The sequence below is a fragment of the Ochotona princeps genome, unplaced genomic scaffold (genome assembly GCF_030435755.1).
Source record: "Ochotona princeps isolate mOchPri1 unplaced genomic scaffold, mOchPri1.hap1 HAP1_SCAFFOLD_4820, whole genome shotgun sequence".
Classification (NCBI taxonomy): domain Eukaryota; kingdom Metazoa; phylum Chordata; class Mammalia; order Lagomorpha; family Ochotonidae; genus Ochotona; species Ochotona princeps.
In genome coordinates, this window is record NW_026697748.1 from 1 (window position 1) to 19467 (window position 19467).

The 19467-nt window shown below is 48.3% G+C and overlaps 1 non-coding gene across 1 annotated transcript; it reads left to right on the forward strand.

The window, feature by feature from the left end:
* Positions 1-10351: 10351 nt before the first annotated feature.
* On the forward strand, positions 10352-10424 carry TRNAF-GAA (transfer RNA phenylalanine (anticodon GAA)). Its single transcript has one exon. It is a non-coding gene; the product is annotated as a tRNA-Phe (tRNA).
* The last annotated feature ends 9043 nt before the right edge of the window (positions 10425-19467 follow it).

Sequence of the window (19467 nt, forward strand, 5' to 3'; positions counted from 1 at the left end):
TGGCCGCTGCTATTGAGGTTGCGGTCGCTGCTGCTGCTCCTCCCTCTCGATAGGTCGCCCGGCAGCCCTCTGCAGCCCTGCCGCTGTATCACCAGCAGCGACTTGCATGCACAGCGCGTGCGCGCACCCACGTATCGCTGCAGCGAGCTACGGAGACTCCCGCACGTAGCAGCGTGGAGCGCCAAATACCCGCAGCAGCATACACAGTCTAAGGGAGCTCGCAGCAGTAGCAGCACTAGCAGCAGCGGCACCATAAGTAGCAGCAGCTGCAGCAGCAGCACTAGCTAGAGCGGCACCGAGCATCCAACGGGAAGACGAATGACAAAACGGTTTTTCGTGTGAATCACTGTAGGTGGAAAACGTTTTCTTCATACAAGGAGAATAGAGAGTTTTCGCAAGACGTTGAACTTACTAAGCCCTAAATATAAACATATATATATACATACATAGAGAGAGAGAGAGATATCTATATGTATATATGAAAGTGTATTGGAGCGATGTAACAATCCCTAGCCAGTCTGCATTTGCGACTACACACATGTATTAGTATGTGTCAGCAGCAACTAGAATCTAAGGCAGAAAAAGGGGGACGAATATATGAAACTATACTACTCGTATTACACCTACTACAGCCACCACTGCTACTACCACTTCCACTAGTAGCACAACACGTAGTACATCGTGTCCACTCAAATATTACTCAGTATAAAACTGAAAGCAATACACATATAAAACCATGCTCGCCACCACACAATAAAGAAAAGGAAAAAAGAAGACGAATATATATATATATACATATATATACATATATATGGAGGCACACGTATGCATAGGCACTAGTGCGATACACAACAGCGCACAGAAACTACCGTACAAAAAAGCGCGCTTTTTGACTTCTCTGTTTTTGAAGACTGTCCTTCCCCTGCCTCTCCTCCCAGTTTGAAATCGTGAAGGCAAGGAAAAGAAAGAACAGGCAAAGGCTCTATTTCTTCCCAAGAAGTCATTGAGAAACTCATATAGCAATGCATATATACATATATACGTTTCGGTCATGGACGCCCCACAGTGCTAATATATACACTATGTAAACATTAGTTCTCAAACGCCCGCAATCCGTATATGTACACACCCACACACTTACATCATTATCTATCTATCTACAAATATACGTATATATACGTATGCATACATATATATGCGAGTGTGCCGACATTTATGAAACACCCTGCTGCTTAGAGACGCTCTCCTACCTACATGCTTTTTTGTCTGTGCATACAACGGTCCTGCTGGTCCTCAACAAACTGACGAAAACAAACACGCGAGCACTTCTGTACTGGAGAGCAGCTCGCACCCCACGTGGAGACGACAAAACTTTCTAATGCTATGAGGGAGAAAGCCGCTGCTAAAATATCGTGTGACTATCTGTCAATATGGGATAGAGAAGGAGAAGAAGAAGGAGAGGGAGAAAGAGAAGAACAACAAGAAGAGAAAAGAATGAAGACGACGCTGCGCGCAGTCTAAAAAACGTCATCAGCCCACGGTGCATGTAGAACGAAGATACGTTGCGGGGAGGATGACGCAGGCGTATCACGGGCGGCTGCTGCTACTGCTGTGGCAGCTGCTGTTGCTAATCTACTACTACTAGTACGACTACCACAAACGACTTCTCCCTAACAGTATACTGAGGAGAACGATACTAATACTAATCTATCACATTCTGCAGCAGCACGAGCGTCACACGTACGACCCTTTTGTAGAAGCAAAAAAATCTCCTTTTCTCAGAAAAACTGGTTACAGGTCGCTGTCACCGATATATCTCTCTCTACTTCGCCATCTCTACATATATATACACCCATTTGTATATGTATATATATATTCGTAAAGCAAATACAGTTACAACGCACGAGCAGTCTGTCCAAATAAATATATAGATATATATATGTTCATCTCCGATCCGTTCACTAACTATAAATTTGTAAACACAGTAATTATATACCTTGCATGCTATCTTGTTGGTTCCTTTTTTTGCCCATTAAGAGAACTACAGACGAGGACAGAGAAATAACGTCCTAACAGCTGCTGTAACGTCTCGCTTCTCTCTCGTCCTTCTACAATCGCAGCTTCTCGTTGGTATCAGCATGCGATTATGGTAGTACTTCCCAAGTAGAAATCATGACTAGTTTATATACAGCTACTGCTTCCTGCACGTAATGGACTATAAAAGCTGTTCCTACTGCTGCGTCTGCAGATGCTGAAATATTTTATTGCGCAGATGGTGTTGTCCTCCTGTCGCAGCTCTGCTTTTTTTCGAGGTCTCTTTACGCTGATGCTGCGTACCGACTTATGTCCTACCAGGTTTGCAAAGACGTAGCTGCTATTCCTGATGCTAGTACTACGCGTACGAACTGCTGCTGCTCCCCTGCCTGTCACGAGGTGTGTGGGGTAGCCAATGCAACAACCACTATTACAATCTCTCCTTCTTCGTGCTGCCACCGCAAACAGACCTGACAACGTGGTGCGTTCGAACTGATACCCACTATTCCTCACGAACAAAAACCTACTTGTTTCTTCTAGAGAATTATTTGTGCCTTCACACAACTACTCAGAAGTTCGCAGGAACAATGTCTGCCGCTCTAGTACCCGACTTCATAATTCTTTGTTTTACTTTAGCTGGACTGCTGCGACTGCGTAAGCAACACCGTCTAATTAGCAATCCACTCACTTCTGTGAATTTCACGAAGAGAGTACTGCAGTGCTGGGCCACGAGGCATTACCAGTAGCAGCAGCAGCTGTTGATAGCGGACAAGTAGAATAGGTGGGTGGTTGTCTCACCTTCAAAAGAAGCGCAACAAGAGAAACCCCCGACCTACACTATGTGAAATAGTCCATATAATACCTGGAACTAGGGCGGCCTTGCAAACAGACAAGAGCCTACGCTAGTGTGGTAATCAGACACACTTCATTGCCCATCTGGTATAACACAGCTTTCGTACATTATGTAGACCACAGGCCGGCAGCTACAGCAGCAGGTAACAGCATGACAGTATAAGGAATGCAGACAATGGTGGCGCTGCATGGCAACCCTGCTACCACTGCAGCCAGCAAGCACTTACATTGTCGAGCATACGTTAGCGAAGATGTGACTGTGTAGTCCAGGTCTTGCATCTCGATGCAGAGAAGTCGACGACTGTTTACAGGGTATATACATGCAGAGAAGAATACTCATAAAGACCTTGCTGAGCACATAATACTTTCCTGATGTGAAATAAAACTACACGAAAAAACCAATGATAATCTGAACACAACGTGTTTTGACAAGCTCTGCAGAAGCAGCTAATCGACACGCTCCCCATGCTGCTTCCTACATGCCGCAAAAAATAAACCAGAACGGGGGAGCGTTGTATTACACTGCACTTGATGCTTCTTTTTTGTGACCGTACTCCAGGATGACCGTATAATATTAGCTTCGCTGCGCTTGAAAAAAAAAAAGAGCGTAAACTCCAGCTTCAAAAAGAACATCATGCATGTATTACGTGCACGCAGAGCGCACTTACTACTACCCATTACCAAGTGTGTGCTGACAGCTCTCCTCTGTTTTCTGTGTTACTCAAATTTTTCCTGTTGCTTGTCTCCCCGGTCTTTTGTCTGAACAACGTAAAAAGTGCTGTTGCTCCAATGTTTTATAAAGAGAAACCACTGCTGTACCGCTGCTGCTGCCGTTGCTGCTCCGAACGCCCGGCTGTGGTCTTCTGTTCCCAACGAGTCGGCGACGATGACAAACACAGCAGCCCCTTTTATATTTGTGTGCAGCAGCAGCAGCGGCAGATCAAAAAAGCTGCGCAGTAGCTCGAGAGCCACTGGTTGACGGAGGAGAAACCCAAGGACAAGGACGACGGTTGACATCCCCCAAACGCACAGCTACCCCCGAGTAGCGGTGCAGAGACCAGCCGCTCTCACTCTCACTCTCTCAAATTCACGCCAGCCGGAAAAGCACAAACGGCCTCCTCGATCGAAATACCTATTGCCCAGCAAGAAGAAGCCACCGCGAACAACCACGGTTAGCTACTATCGCGCGGATGGAGCAGCGCAGAGGCGCAGCAGCACCACCTGGTAACAGCAGCAGCTACGGCAGCAGTTGCAGCCAAGCCCCAGGAGGAAGCATCAAGACGAGCAACGGCAAAACCAGTACCAGCAGCAGCACTGGCAGCAGCAGCATGGGAGAGGAGCCAATCCCTTGCAGCAGCTAGTGCAGCCACGGAGCGCGTTGTTCGAGATAGCAGCTATACATTGTAGTACTATAAGTAGGTTAGCTGCGACATGAGCGAGAGAAAACCAGTACTCGGTAGTGCACGCGAGATACAGGAGCCGCACGCACAAGCTTTCGATAGAGGGGCTCACGATGAGCCATCCGGTCCGACGTACAATATATTAGGAGCTCAAAAGAACGTTCTGCTGTGTATCAATGGGGTGGGATAGCACATGCTGCAGTAACAGCAGCGCCTCGAACAAGCCGCACTGGATCATCTGGTGGGTCGGGGGAACTAGCAACGCTATGTCAATAATGAGCCATGCGTGTGTGGTGGCTGCGAATGGGGGGTACGACGAAAGCAAGCATATTGTTGTGGTACCGGTAACCAAAAATCCGGCAGCCGGGTAGTAACATGCACCGGCAGCTACTAATACGCAGCGATTAGTACCACTGATAGCAATGAACGCTTGCTTCTTCTTGTAGCTCCCCAGTAAAGGAGACCGCCGCAACAACAGCAGTGGCAAGCAGCAAGTACTAGCGGGAGTCGCACTGGCGCACAGCACTAGCCGTACAGTAGCGGAAGAACCACACCACGATCGCCATCATGGCGACGGCGGCTGCAGCCTGCCGCGCCCTACACCCACATGCAAAAGGGAGCGCGTGTGATCAGATATTGAGGGGGCTGCTTAACCAGCCCCCCCCATCACAAACCCGCTTCAATAACTTTGCACACTGAGCGAGTAATGAAAGGACCTACGTGCAACCAGCAGCATTTTCTGGTTATGGAAAATCTTCATATAAGGAGTAGCATTGGGGCTTATAATGTGTGACCCTCTTTACGATAGATAGGTGCTCTTCAGAGCACCTGACGCGATACTAGTGCCAGACGGGGAATCACCGAGCGTGGGCAGCGATGGTTAAGCAGGTGCCGGCCGACAGCGCCGGTCAGAGCGTGGCAGCTACGGTTTTTGTGCTCTTGCGGCATTCCCGTGCCCAGGATGGTTTGCACACGTATGCACGTGGCAATACCACACTAAGCGTTGTCTAAACGTGGTGAGGGCCACGCAGGCCGCGATGTTGAGCGGGTGCGCTGCACTGCACAAAAGGTTGCCTACTACGAGAGATAAAAAAACTGCTACGTGAAGGTGGAAGTCGGACGACATCGTGGTGTACCTACTTGTCATGGGGCGATTTCGGACGTCCCCCAGCAAGCCGGCGAGCGTGTCAATGGTTGCACACGTATGTGTTTGTGTGTTGCAGAGCCGGCGAACACCGGTGCAGTCTCACTACCGCCTTCCGTTTGCAGATCCTGCAGTCTCGTTGGCAGGTTAAGAGCCGCCGGCTTGCGAGCGCAAACCAGCATCAAGCCCGTAACACTAACGCACAGGCACTAGGAGCGTCGCACACCCTGTTGTGAAAGGCAATCAGATCCACGGCAGCTTAGCGTTCAGGCTCACAGCAGCATCTTCATGTCACAGAGGGCCATCAACGGAAAGACGTGTTGTCACCCTGGCTGTGCTCCCTCAGATGTTGCCTGTAACTTTGGTTTTTCTTCCGTCTAGAATGTGCGAAAAGCATCCAATCAGCGCCATGCTGCGACTGAGGAGAGCACTTCAAATAGAAGAAGCGCGCTACATCTGTGTGATCTTGTGGGATCGATTTACGTACCTACGTGGCAGCTGCACGCCAACATAGGGAGGAATACAGCACTACGACTACAAAGAAATTCACCGAAATAGGCAGAACGGAGGATGACAGTGTCTAATGAAGTTGTCACCCGTGAAACCCATTTGTTGAATCCGCGAACCATCAGCGGTGGCTTCCTGAGCTAATTTGCTCCGATCTATAGCAAGCCCTGACAAGAGTCTTCCGTGGTAGAGGAAAGACCGTGTATGAGCAGATTGCTGGGAAGTCGTAAGCAATTGCAGAACCGAAGGGAACGGTCGTCCTGTACTCAAGAACGTAATGAATGAGGAATGAAGATGTAATCAAATAATGCCCGACTGGCTGTCGCATTTGCGGGAAGGCATGACAGGCACGTGGACCCTCAGAGAAGACGGGCCATACGCAGGGGTATGCGTCTGTGCTGGTGGATGACGCGTAACCTGGAGACTACGCTGTCGGCACAGCTAAGCAGATAGCAGTAACCGTAGATGAAGGGGAATCCATAATCTACTTCATAATCTACCTGACCGAAGGAAGTAGATGGCACGTTCACATCATCTGAGCGAGAAAAGTTCGACCACTACGTGGCCCAGCCTCGGGAGAGGGTTGACATTCAGACGTCATTATACAAGGTTTTACGGGGTGGGGCAATCCGTCTTGGGGCACATTAGGGCAAAGGAGATGTGAACGCGGATGCGACACGTCTACGTTAACTGCGGCTGAGGGTGAAAGGTAGATACTCGTGCATATCTCTCTGCGTATGTGTGACTACCGCACAGCAGAGACGAGCATGAGGTGTTGTGACGAATAAAGCCGCGTTGCCGCAGGGCGTTATGTACAGCTTGTAAGGGAGGGCTGGTGCACATCGGACACGACAATTCAGGTCTCAGCTGACCGCGAGGTTCAACAAGAAGAGAAATCTAGTCGGCAGAGAGAACTGCAGCATCGGTCTTCACGTGCATACCCAAGTCCGAGAAAATCGCTCAGGCTCAGAAGGTACCACTTTCGTGCTCAAGAGGTACCGCTCAGGTTCACACTGACAGCGTCAGTCACTCAGTTGTTTTTGAGATGAAAAAGATTCGTCTCACTGGTGCGCCGGATAGTGACCAAGTTTACATGTGAAGGGAACTCACACACGACCACAAGCGTGTAAAGCGCTCCACAGAAAACTCACACACGACCACACGCGTGTATAGCGCTCCGCAGAAAAGAAGGTTCCTTGGGTTTGAGAAGACGAAGTCGCTCCTTCTTCTGCTAGTGGAGATGACGATCTATACGGATTGACGGTCTTGAGGACACTGTGTAGGCATTTATCAGACTTTGTGTCCGCTGTGGCAGAGCCACGCACTATCGAGTACCGGGATACGCCACGAGCATCGTACAGTAAAACTGATAGTCGCAGAAGCAAAGAAACACAAGCAGCGACGGAGTTGGAGCCAAATGAGTGCACAGGAGCTCAGTTCACACACGTGAAGGAGGGGAAGGCCCCCCGCTGAAGTGAATAGGGACTGGACCTACAATCGCGCCGCTTGGTGCTTTCGCGAGAAACTTTTATAGGGCATGCTTTCGTTGCTAGGAAAGTAGAAGATACATTGATCGTGGCCTACTTCACGCGGCCAATGCCCTGAGCCGGCTGAACGGCTGAAACACGAATTTACAGTTCTTGGAGTTCAAGTTCTACGTACGGACTGCGATTTCCTGTACGAAGCTTCTGCCGACGCAACAGCGACAACCGCATTCGTATCAGCCAGAAAGAGTTCCTCCGCCCACACCAGGTGTGATAGCCGGTTCCCCTCTCTCGATCGTTTCAAAGCAACCCTGGTCGCATATACATTTATAGAGGGAGATATATCGGAATATGTACTTCGAGTGTGTATGTAGATTGTCGTTACTGGAAACTACAAAATTATGCCTTAGCGTTGCCTCTTTGGTCGAGGACCTGGCAAATTGTGCTAGCCATAAGACTGCTTGGTCGACGTCAAGTCCCAACATTTCTATTGAAGCCTCTCAGTTGGCTGGGGTGCTACGTTTAAAAGCTCTCTCACCACACACTTCTCTCACAGCTGAGCTCCAAAGCACACTCGTCCTGTGGCAGCAATGGCATACGACGTATCACCGCTGCGTAGTTAGCTCCCTCCAGCAATCACCACTCAGCCATCCCTCGAAGTGCTGTCGGAAGCCCTTTGTATTCCTTCTATCACTCTTTCAGTGACGAGGGGTTGTCACCCTTATGAAATCGGTGTTAGCCGTGCTTTCCTGCAGTTCTAGCCGATTGTGAACGAGGGGTTGATGTATATTCAGTGCAACACTTGTTTGCGGACCGCTTTGCCAGCGATACACTGTGCGTATACTTTCACCCCGTATTCAACGTTGCATAGATTACGCTCTCCTTTTTTTCCCGCAAATACAGCCCCAACGTATGAGTCTTTGGACCTGATGTACCTGTAGCAGGAGAGTGTGCAAGCCAGGATTCAACCCTGTTCTAAAGTGAGAACCGCCTATCCACAATGGAAGCACTCACGCACTTGCACTTCACCAGTATGCTGAAGACTGATTCTCGTATCTCTTGCAGCTACACGGTCAGGCACGTTTACACCGCCACATGTGGGTACACGACAGCTCTACATGTTCTCAGCGTACTTCTTGGTTTCTGCCAGTACCCCAAGCACTTGGAGAAGCGCCTCTGGCGCGCGTAATAGGCCTAAAACGGTCAAATTCTGCCTTCATTCGGTCTCTACTAGTGTACAAGATGGGGTGCTGCTGCATAAATCGTACAAAAGCTCTGGAAACACCTATATGACATGTCGTCTGTTAGCTTATTGGCAGGGACGGCCTCTGGTGAAGAGGCCTCATAGCGCAGTTACGGGGCGGCGTATCTTTTGTACAGCGGTTGATGTGTCAAATAGCGCTCAGTTCATGTTGCCATCGAATGGCTTTTTCGTTAAGCTGCTTCACCACCAGCATCCTGTATACACACCCTCCTCCGCACATTAGTCCCCCTCCATCCTTGTCCACTATTACATTCTTTGGGCTAATAAAGTCTGATGTGCTGCCCCCAGCTTCAGTGCCATTCGTATGGCTAGATAACGGCGGACAGCAATTACAGGAGGTTGAGCTGAAGAGTCAGGTACGACTGCAGCACATCCGCAATACAGGACCCTCTCGGGAGGTAAGCGATGATGAAATATAGCAGCAGTGACAGGGCTAGTCGAAGAGTAGTCGAGGCACAGTGAACCAATAGAGCGTTGCGTTTGATGTGCCGAATGGTACAGCGAGGCAAGAGGAAACTGTGGCGAAGTCGAATCAGAAGACTGCGTTCAACGATGTGTACCTCGAGCTTCACCGTTCCTCTCACAGAACGCTGCGCGTACGAATCCATCCGCGCATAAATATATGTATATATACGTATATATATATATACAGAATCACTTGCGACTTCTTTTCAGTATGAGAGCAGCGGTCTAGGCGTGCCCGATCAGCTGTGCATCAACTTTTGTGCCGGCACACATATTTCGGCGGCGGTGCTGGGGGTAGTACGAGCTCGCCACGCTTTACCTTGTGTGCGCCGTAAGCGTTACACTTGTTCGTAGCATTAGGGCCAAGAGAACTTAGTAAGTTGTCCGAGGACGCATTCTTAAGCCCTAACTGACTGCAAAAGGAGGAGTGTCACCTGCTCTGAAAAAGGCATAAGTATAAAGGCTAGCTGCCGCAGCACAGCACTTATCTCCCTCGAAGACTTAATTTCACAAACCCATGCAGGAAGGACGAAGACTTCATTGTAGCCCAAAGGCGTCGCCTTAGCATGCCGCTTAGGTGGTCTCCGTCGAAAGTGTCGGCTGGTAATCTGAATACAAATCGCTTATGTCAGGTCTTTTCTGATCTCGAGTGATCTATTTGTGTGCAGGAATGCAGCTGAGAAGCAGCGGTTGTATATTGCATATGCGTCTGCTGTGCCCAGGGCTCCTGTGCCATGTGCAGCTAACGAGCCAAAGCTGTTTCTCCATGGCCACTTACACGCCGCGGAAATAGATCCTGAGCCAGCGTATACCATTTCGCGTATCTGTCTTTACAGAAGACGGACTGGCTTGCATAGAGATGGTATTTGTGCAAGTGGGTTCATATTCAAGCTCCGTGTGCGTGGAGATCCATATCTGGCACGCTTGCGGCGGCGAGAGGGGTGTGTAGTAACACTACAGGAAGCAGCCGTACGGACCCAAGGAGCGTCAATCCCGACCAGTCACAGGTAACGTCTGAGACAACCGTTTTTCTTCTACCTGTGAGACGAACACGTTAGTGTGCGGTCTGCCATGGAAACGGCTCTACGGGGCCTTTTTTCTCCCTCTGCCCCCTTCAAGAAACCACGCGCCGTCTAAAGTCCCCCATCGGTTTTCTCCATGGGCGGTATCCTCGTTGCATTTCCTCTCGAGAGCGGACCAGGCCGAGATAGCTCAGTTGGGAGAGCGTCAGACTGAAGATCTGAAGGTCCCTGGTTCGATCCCGGGTCTCGGCAGTGCCAGTGCGTTGCGTGTCCATGTTTCATGCGCGTGCCTTTCTTAAAGGTGGACGTTATTGTGTTCAAGTGCGCACAGCTGTGCGTGTGATGTTGTGCCACCTTTGTAGAGACGGTGCTGTGCTGGAGTGTTGCTTGTCACATTCCCGTATGCGTTCTATTCCAGTCCTCCAACTTTAGCCTCATTCTTGGTACCCGATCCTACGTGTAGCATGCAGTAGCGCCTCCCGTCCGTCATCGGCTCCATGTCCACACACCACGACGCTGCGCGGTCTCCGTCTTACTCTCTTCTTCCCTTAAATACATTCTCTTACAGCGAGAGATGCCACACTTCTACTACCCCAGCCATTACAGGATCCGACTTCACTCCCTCTTTCTTGGTACACACCTCGTGTGCTTAATCGACCGTCCATGTGGCATGCAGTGGCGCGTACACTGCCTCTCCCGCTCCTTGCCACACACCAAGACACCAAGTGGTCTTCGTCTCACTGTCTTCTTCTGTCATCTAACCGAATCTTTCAGAACGTGAGGCCACACTTGTATTACCCCAGCTATTGCTAGCGTGTATAGAGGGGCCGAGAGCCGAGAAGGCGCCATGATTCTTCCAGTGGGATGCACAAAGTGACGTGCCTGTCTGGAATCGAATTGTAGTAGGCAGAGGAGCTATCCTGAAAAGCAGCTTGCCGTATCGCACACACATGTGCAGCACCTGTCGAAGGGGTTCACCTTTGGCATTAATCCTGCATCTTCCTGTGGAATGCTCAAAGTTATATGCTTGTCTAGAAATGAATTGTAGTAAGCAGAGAAGCTTTCCTAGAAAGCAGCTGGGCAATTAGGACACTCACATGTGCAGCACCTGTCGAATGGGCTTAACCGTGGCTTTCATTCTGGATCTAGTACACTCCATATTAACATCGACATCTCCTGTGGCTGCAGCACACAGCAGTCCCCCAGCGTCCGAGAGACAGGACGGAAAACACCAACAGCAACAACAGCAAGGGGCAGCAGCCTACTGTTAGCCCACTCAGTCCATCCATACGTTGTGAACAAGTGCATTCGCAGCTTCACTGCCCGAACACACCCCTGTGTAAACTTTATATGGCCCTCCCTTAACGAGAACTTCCGTTACACAGGCGATTTACATTCGCACACACCAAGCGCAACACACACCATGTAACACACAAACGGTCGTACAAAGTCGCTTTTCCCAGCTGCCTCTCCTCCTGCGTTCGGTGCTGCTTACAAGTGCGGGGGAGAGCGCGTCCTATCAGTAGGCACTTCACTGTGGTGTTTTTTTGTTTGAGTTCTCTAAAGCTACATCGCTACTTCAGTCGACTTCTGGTAAATATCTTACCACAATTTCTTTGATGGTCATCACTGCTTCAGTCCTTCTGTTGTCAGACATATTGTCAGCTACGTTTGTCCCAACAGACCCTCACTACAGGACTGCTTACTTGAACGTGTGATGTGTGTATCTCTGTGGTTATCTGGGTATGTATGTATGGCTGTTATATAACTGTAACACATGTATATATACATATGTATGTACATATAAACATAGGTCCGTTACTGCGTAAATCTTCCGGTACGTTGTGGTTCGACTACAGCTGGAGCTTGGTGCGTACTACCGTCTACTGCTGCACGTTGACTGGCACCGTCAGGTTTCTCATCGTAATGCTTCTTTCAGCTGTGTTGCTGCTCCCTTCGCCGCCGCACATCACTTGTATATTGCTGTAATAGGTGTTAACCGAAGCAAAAGCAGCGGGTGCGCAGCAACATCTCCGGTGCTTTAGTGCCCAGTGCATAGCTGATACTCGCTACTTGCATGCGTCAAAGAAAAAATGACGTCTTGATATTATCTGCTCTGCTCTCGAGCCTACCGACCGCGTTGTCGCAAGGAAGAACAGCAGCAGCTGTCACATCGCGAAGACCGTTAGAACCGTGCATGCTCATTGAGTGTGAATCGAGTCGTGCAAAACAACAAAAACGTCGGGCTCAATCATTTTCAACAGTGTGAGTAGGTTGCTTCTGCAGCTAGCCCCACAAGTTGCTCTTGTGTGCACAAGGGCGAGCTTGCAGCAAAGGACCCTCCTAGCGACAACTTCGTCAAAGCACTACTGCTATCCCCTGCTAGCACGTGTTCACCTCCATCCACCCTACTTCTTGTCACCTCCTGCCACTGTGGCATCTGTTTCTCCTCCTCCTTCTGCTGCTGTTGCTTCTGTCTCTGTCTCTGCTGCTGCTGTTGCCTCCGATCCTTCTGACGTTTACTGCAGCTATAACGTTTTTTGCTGCGTTTTCTGTTGTACCCCTATGCTATCCAGCCTGTTGCCGCAGAAACGTCTTTGACATTGAAGCGTGGGCCGGCTGCATCACACTACTGCGATACTGCTTCCTCCACTACTCTCTCATTTCTTGCCGGTTAAAACTGGCAAAGAAGCCCTCCAGCTATACACAAAAGAGGAGGGTCTGCGCTTTCCTTGACCTGACTGGTGCTTACAGTTATCTCCCGGAGGATGCTGCTGTCCCTGCAGTCACCCGAAGTGCAGCGGAGCAGCAGCTGCTGCCTGCCGTTGCTGTAGCATGTGCACCACTAACAAGTCGTCTTTATTCCGGCTCCTAGTGCAGGCACCAAACGGATGAGTGTATAGCCTCAATATATCATTGAAGCTTTAGCTGCGTGGTTTCATAGACCTGCATGCCGCAGCACTCGCCAGCACATGTAACGACAGAGTCCAGCTTCCCCAGTCTAGATCAGATTTCTCCCGCGCAAGCAAAAAATATTGAATAGCCATTCGAGCATAGAATACTAACTAACAGCAGCGGTCTTGATTCTGCAGAATAGAAGCGGTTAAATAGCCGCGAAATGTCTCTCCAGGGAAGAAGGTCACAGCAGAAGTGTCTTTCATAGAGCGAGACAGTAATAGCACCGACCAACAGGAAAAGGCAGTAAAGGTGGAGGGTCGATAGTTTAGTGAAAAATCGTGAAAGCAGTAGTGTTTAGAAGAGGAGAGCCCTAGAAACAACAGTGTGTGATCCAGAAGAGAGGAGTTTCAGCAGCAGTGTCTCCCGCCTAATCACGCCGCTACGTTAATGACGTCGTGTTGCTCTCTGTTATTTTTTTGGCAAGACCAGCGCAGAAGCTCTGCAATTGTATAAGGAACACAGCAGGCATCTAAGAGCTGCCTCTCTTCTCCAGTCATACATGCGCTCATATGTACATCTATACGTATATATTTTATACATGTATACTCATTGTATGTCGCTAGATATACTGACAGCTTACCATCCAGCTCCACACTGGTACACGTAAATATATATATATATATTATATAGCTGTACCTATTATGTGTATATAATTGAACTAGATTGATGGCTACTGACCTAGGTACATGATGGGAGCGATCTGAGGTGCAGATGCGTATATTTAAGGGCGTACATCGCCCTATATATTTGAGCTACTGCTAAACACTGCTGTGTAGACATAATCAGAGCTTCAGAAAACCACAGGGTAAACTTTCCGCAAGAAGAAGTAGCTACTGCAACAGCAGTAGACATGTCCACATCAGCAGAAGCACGTCAAGGGGCGAAGCGGCATGCAGCACGTAGCAAGTGTAATAGAGACAGCGCCCAGAGAGACTGTCCCCAACGGAAGGGATACTCATACCAAATATGCATTTGAGAATGGTTGGCATTTGCAGGCAGCTGTTAATGGCACGAACTGGCTCAACCAGAGTGTGTTATATGTAAGGCGTGCATATCACAACTAGATTACTATTGGGAGAGCGTCTTCACTTTTGTAAGGAGCTCTCAATCACAAAGAGATAATCGCGGCTTTGAAATCATAGCCCCATCTCCACGGAGACCGTGAACTTGATTATGATGTTTTACTTCTAAAGCTCGAAGTTCAAGAGCACAAATTCCGCAGCTCCCCACCACCACGGCCGCTACCCAGTGAGGTAGGTATGTGACACCCTCGATACAAACACTGAGCCCACGCCGCAGTAGTGAAGCCCCAGCCCCCGTTCCCTACCATGCGTCTGTGCTAGTGAACTCTATGTACTAGTGACTGGCAACTCTGGACGCCACTGCCCTTTTCCGTTGCGTACAAGAAGAAGGGGCAACGACCGCCGAGGGAACTCTGCGTCTGCGAAATACTGCGGGTTGCACGCTGCGAGGGGGTGACCACATACCTACAGCACCTTTTGTGTCCTGAGGGTCAACCTGGAGACTGCAGGGCGTCTCGATCAAATCAGTGCGCTGACAAGCGCAACTCTGGTCACTGGAAGGTTACCACCGCTGGGGGGTTCGTGGAAAGACTGCAGTGGACATGTTTATAACTCACATGGCTCTCTCACACGGAGCACAAGTCTCGTAGTAATGGGAGGAGTGAGCTAGTAGCACCGCTTTGCAAGAAGAAAGACGAGAAGGCTGCAGCAGCAATCCAGTTCATTGTCATCTACCCATAACCTTATATATATATCTATCCACCGATTATACGGATGGCTGCATTTACAAAGGGATATATGTTCACGCAAGAGGACGGTACAAGCCACCCCGGACCAGGTAGCCCACTGAAGTATTATGAGGACTGTTGTGATCAACTCGCAGCTGCCACCACGCAATTTCAAAAGAGAAAGGGACGCTCCCAGCGACACATCTATCAGCCCCTCTCCCTCTAATCACGTACAGGTATCTACTACATACGTCAACAACCGTAAATACATACACACGTGTATACATACTTATACGGATATATATATATATATACTATATGTATATAAGTATACTATGTATATATGTGCGTGTGATTGAACGTAGACACTGTCGCAATGTCACGCTGCAAATTCTATGACCCGAAATACGCTTGAAGACGGAGTAGAGGAGTCTGTTCATCAAATGACTTCGCAACAAAAACAGCAATAGCAGCTCTACATGTAGGATGCAAAAAGGGTGTGGGTAGTAATACCCGTAGTGGTAGTCGATACAACTAGTAGCAGCTTTGACAAGACTTTGAGAAAGATTTATCCCAAAAAGAATTTTTTTTATAAAGCAGCCCCTTCACGACAGCAATAGGGAGCAAGAGCAGCAAGGACGTCAGCTCCGTTGTACGTTGCAGCAGCTGTGGTGGTGTGCTCCGCATATTTGTGGTGTTAAGATAGATAATGAAGCACTATCACTCGGCCCAAGGGATGGGAAAATGGCCTTTCGATACTTCTAGTATGCATGCGGCAGAATGTGAAGCTTTCCCTCATACACTTGCGAAATTGAGCAGTAGTAGTAGTAGCGGCATTGAAGCATCCGGTAATTCTATCACAAACAGGCAGCAATAAACCCACACCGAGAGGCTGTGCCTGTACGTTCATAAAAGAAGAAAGACACAATTATACAACCGTGTCTGTGTGTGTTCGTGGGTGTGTGTGTGTGTGTGTGTGTTTGTGGGTGTTTCTTCAGCACAAATGACATTGAAAGCGTCTTCTTTCTGTGCGCTTGTGTGGCGCACAGAAAGAAGACGTATATACTCGAGTAGCCACTCTCCATAAGCGCAGCGCCCGTGGGCAGCGTTCATGAGGTGGGGTGCTGCTGCTACTGAGAAAACGTCCTGCTGCTTGCGTCACACAAATAATGCATCAGTAACGATCTTTCCTGCTACGGTCTTGAGGCCATTATTAACTTCATACAACTGTTTTTCTGTAGGATACACACACCAACAGCAACTCAAAAACTTCCGTATGAGAAGCGCACAAGCGGGCCGCAGCGGCATATTTAAATACGACGACAGCAGCAGCTGCTGCATGTGCGTTGACAGCATCACTACCTCATACTTAGAGCGCCACTATATACAAAGAGAGAGAGAGAGAGAAAAAGGAAAGTGCGCGAACCACTATGCACACATAAATACATATATATAGGTATTGAGTTGTTTCAATTGCATATATATATGTGTATATCTATATGCATGCAGTAGCACCGCTATATATATATATATATACACGTTCAGAGAGAGAGCGACGCACCATGCATTCATAAAAACATACACATATATCTATATATATATGTATATATATGTATATAGGAGTTGAGATACTTTGACTGCATATGTATTTATGTATATATATATCGAAGCATTTTCTGTATATCCCTATACATATATATATATATATGTATATATAGATGAATTGAGATGCTTCGACTGCATATGTATTTATATATATATATATATATATAACGAAGCATTTTCTGTATATTCATATACATATATATGTATATATATATATGAACAGAGATGCTTTGACTGCAAATGTATTTATATCTATAACGAAGCGTCTTCTGTATGTCCACAGATATATATATACTTATATCTATATGCTAACTACTAGCAGTCGCAACCCTGCAGCAAAAGAAGAACGCAGCAGCAGCAAGTGAACAGGTGTGTGGAAGTGGCGCTGCTCTTGCAACCGCTGCAGCAAGTGCCACTTCATCAGTGATATTAATAGCTTCACTGCGGCCATATACACAAGGGGGAGCTGGGTATATATATATATATACGTCTATATACATATATACATATATATGCATGTCAGTAAAAAAGTGTAGGGAAGACTCATAGAGCGAGTTCTACAGTCGTCTGCTGCTGTGACAACAGCAACTCCTATCTGGCAAATATAGCAGCCACTGCGACCATACTGCTCCACCTCTTGCCTAGGTAGCGAAAGCGACAGCTGCTGTGCTGTTCTCTTTCTGCCTCTCGCCTTTTGGGAGAGAGCTGCCTCTGCCCTTCAGAGGTTGCTAACGTACAAGACTATAAGACGAAAAGAACATACCGGAGTGTAGCCAATACATACAGCACGCTGCGCCTATAAATATATGAGCAGATCTCTCTCTCTCTCACTCTGCGTATTCATATATATATATATATATATATAGGCATATGTGGGTATTGTTCCTTAGCTTTTACTTTATCTGCATATACATGCATATATATATATTCATATTATGGTTTCTGTGTAGGTGACGACAGAAGTAATAGAGGCATGCTGGTGTTGCGGTACGTTGAAATGTAGTGGGAACAATACATCATTCGCCTCTAGTAATACAAGATGTACTTGCACATTTTAGGTTGTTAGAGGGATTGTGTGTACACGTGTTTTCGCCTACCACCCCCCTAAGAATAAGTCAAACAAACTTATGGGAATGAATTTCAGCCGGTGCATTGAATTCAGAGTGATACATAACTATACAAGGAGAAGTAGAAGGAAGGAATGCAACGGCAGCGCGCGTCGGGCAGTGTCTGTCTACACGACGAGAAGCAGTAGGAAAGAATGCAACAGCAACAAGTTTTTGGCGGTCGCTGCCTCGACAGTACTCTGATAAGTAGATAAGGAGAAGCAGTATGAATGAGAGTTACAGCAGCAAATGTCTTCTCCGTTGCTTTCATTTACGTGGAAACTTTTGCAGCAGCTAGAAGGCAACTGGCAACAACGAAGGTCTTAGCGGTGCTAATGCACCTGCCCCCAAATTTATATGAGGAACAGGCGCAGCCGTCAGGAGGGAGGCAGCAGCAGAGGCAATCAGCCACACAGCGCATTACACACATGTACTACGAGAGTAGCCTCAGCTCCGAAGAGAAATAACAGAAGCACGACATCGTTCTATCAGCGGCAGCAGCCGCTCTACGAAGTAAGCAGCAACAACAGCAGCTAGGCCCTTCTCCGCAGTCTTTACATGAACATCAATGCTCAGCAGCACCTCACAGAGGGCACATTCTCGAGCAGCACGCGTCTTGCAGATGGCGGTCTGTACATTAAAAACATCAGCAGCAACAGCCACAGCCGCTTCCCTCAGAAGTAGTAACTACTAGCAGCAAGGGTCCCACACAGAGAGCGCTCTTTGTCACATGAAGAACATCAACAAGGGCACTCGAAAGAGAGTATCGTCTGGTAGCGGCAATCGTGGGATGCTAGCTGTGTCGCCACATGAAGAAACGCCGTCACGGCAGCACCAGCAGCGTGATAGCAGTACTAGTACGCTGGTGCTGAGCAGGAGTTAGCACACTGAAAGAGAAGAGACGTAGCCACAACGCACAGCGAATGGAAGGAGTCTCTGAGCAGAGGCAGTAGTACCAGAGGGAGCGTTGACGTCAACGTGAAGGAGGAGGAGGAGGGTCCTGACTCAAGGCAACTAGAGGAGCACATTACCTTCCTTCCACGAATACTTCGAACTGCGAAAGAAATACACAAGAGGTTCTCACGCTGCGATATGCCTACAGGAGTACCAAGCTATATATATATATACATCGCTCTCATTCACTCACTCTCTCTGTATGTGTGTCGCTCTCTCCTTCTCTCTTCATACATATATATATATCGCTCTCTCTATCTCTCGCTGTCTCTCTTTTCTCGCTCTCTCTCTCTCTCCCGATATATATATATATATGTATGGGAGAAAGTGAGATGGGCACAGGCGACATACGAACACTATGGGCAGGAGCAAACCCTTGCGCAGCCGCTGCGTTCAGCAAAGCAGAGAATTATATCCAGTCCCGCAGGCAAGAACAGTACTAAAGGGTTAGGCTGGAGTATGCGGCTCGCGGAATACAACAACCCCACAACAAGCCTCGTAAATACACATAGAAGCGTCTATAGCAGCAATTAATACACCCTCTACATACATACGGCGTTGTGAACAGGGTGGAAAGCATGCTGTAGCAACGTCGGTAGCGAGATGGCTGCACTGGCTCTCAACAGGACACACATGACACCTTAAAAAACTGTGCTAACAAGCGCAGCAACAACAGGGAAGGGAGCAACGTACAGGTAACTACTACTTAAGCAGTCGCAGCAGCTCAGCCAGCAGCAACACACAAAATAACATCGATCATAGCAACAACAGCATAAACAACAGCAACAGTGACAGCAGCATTGACAGCAGCCGCGGAAGTATTAGCAACACTTGCAGCAGTAGCAACACCTGCAGCAGTAGCACCACCTGCAGCAGCCGTAGCAACATCTGCAGCAGCCGTAGCAACATCTGCAGCAGCAAC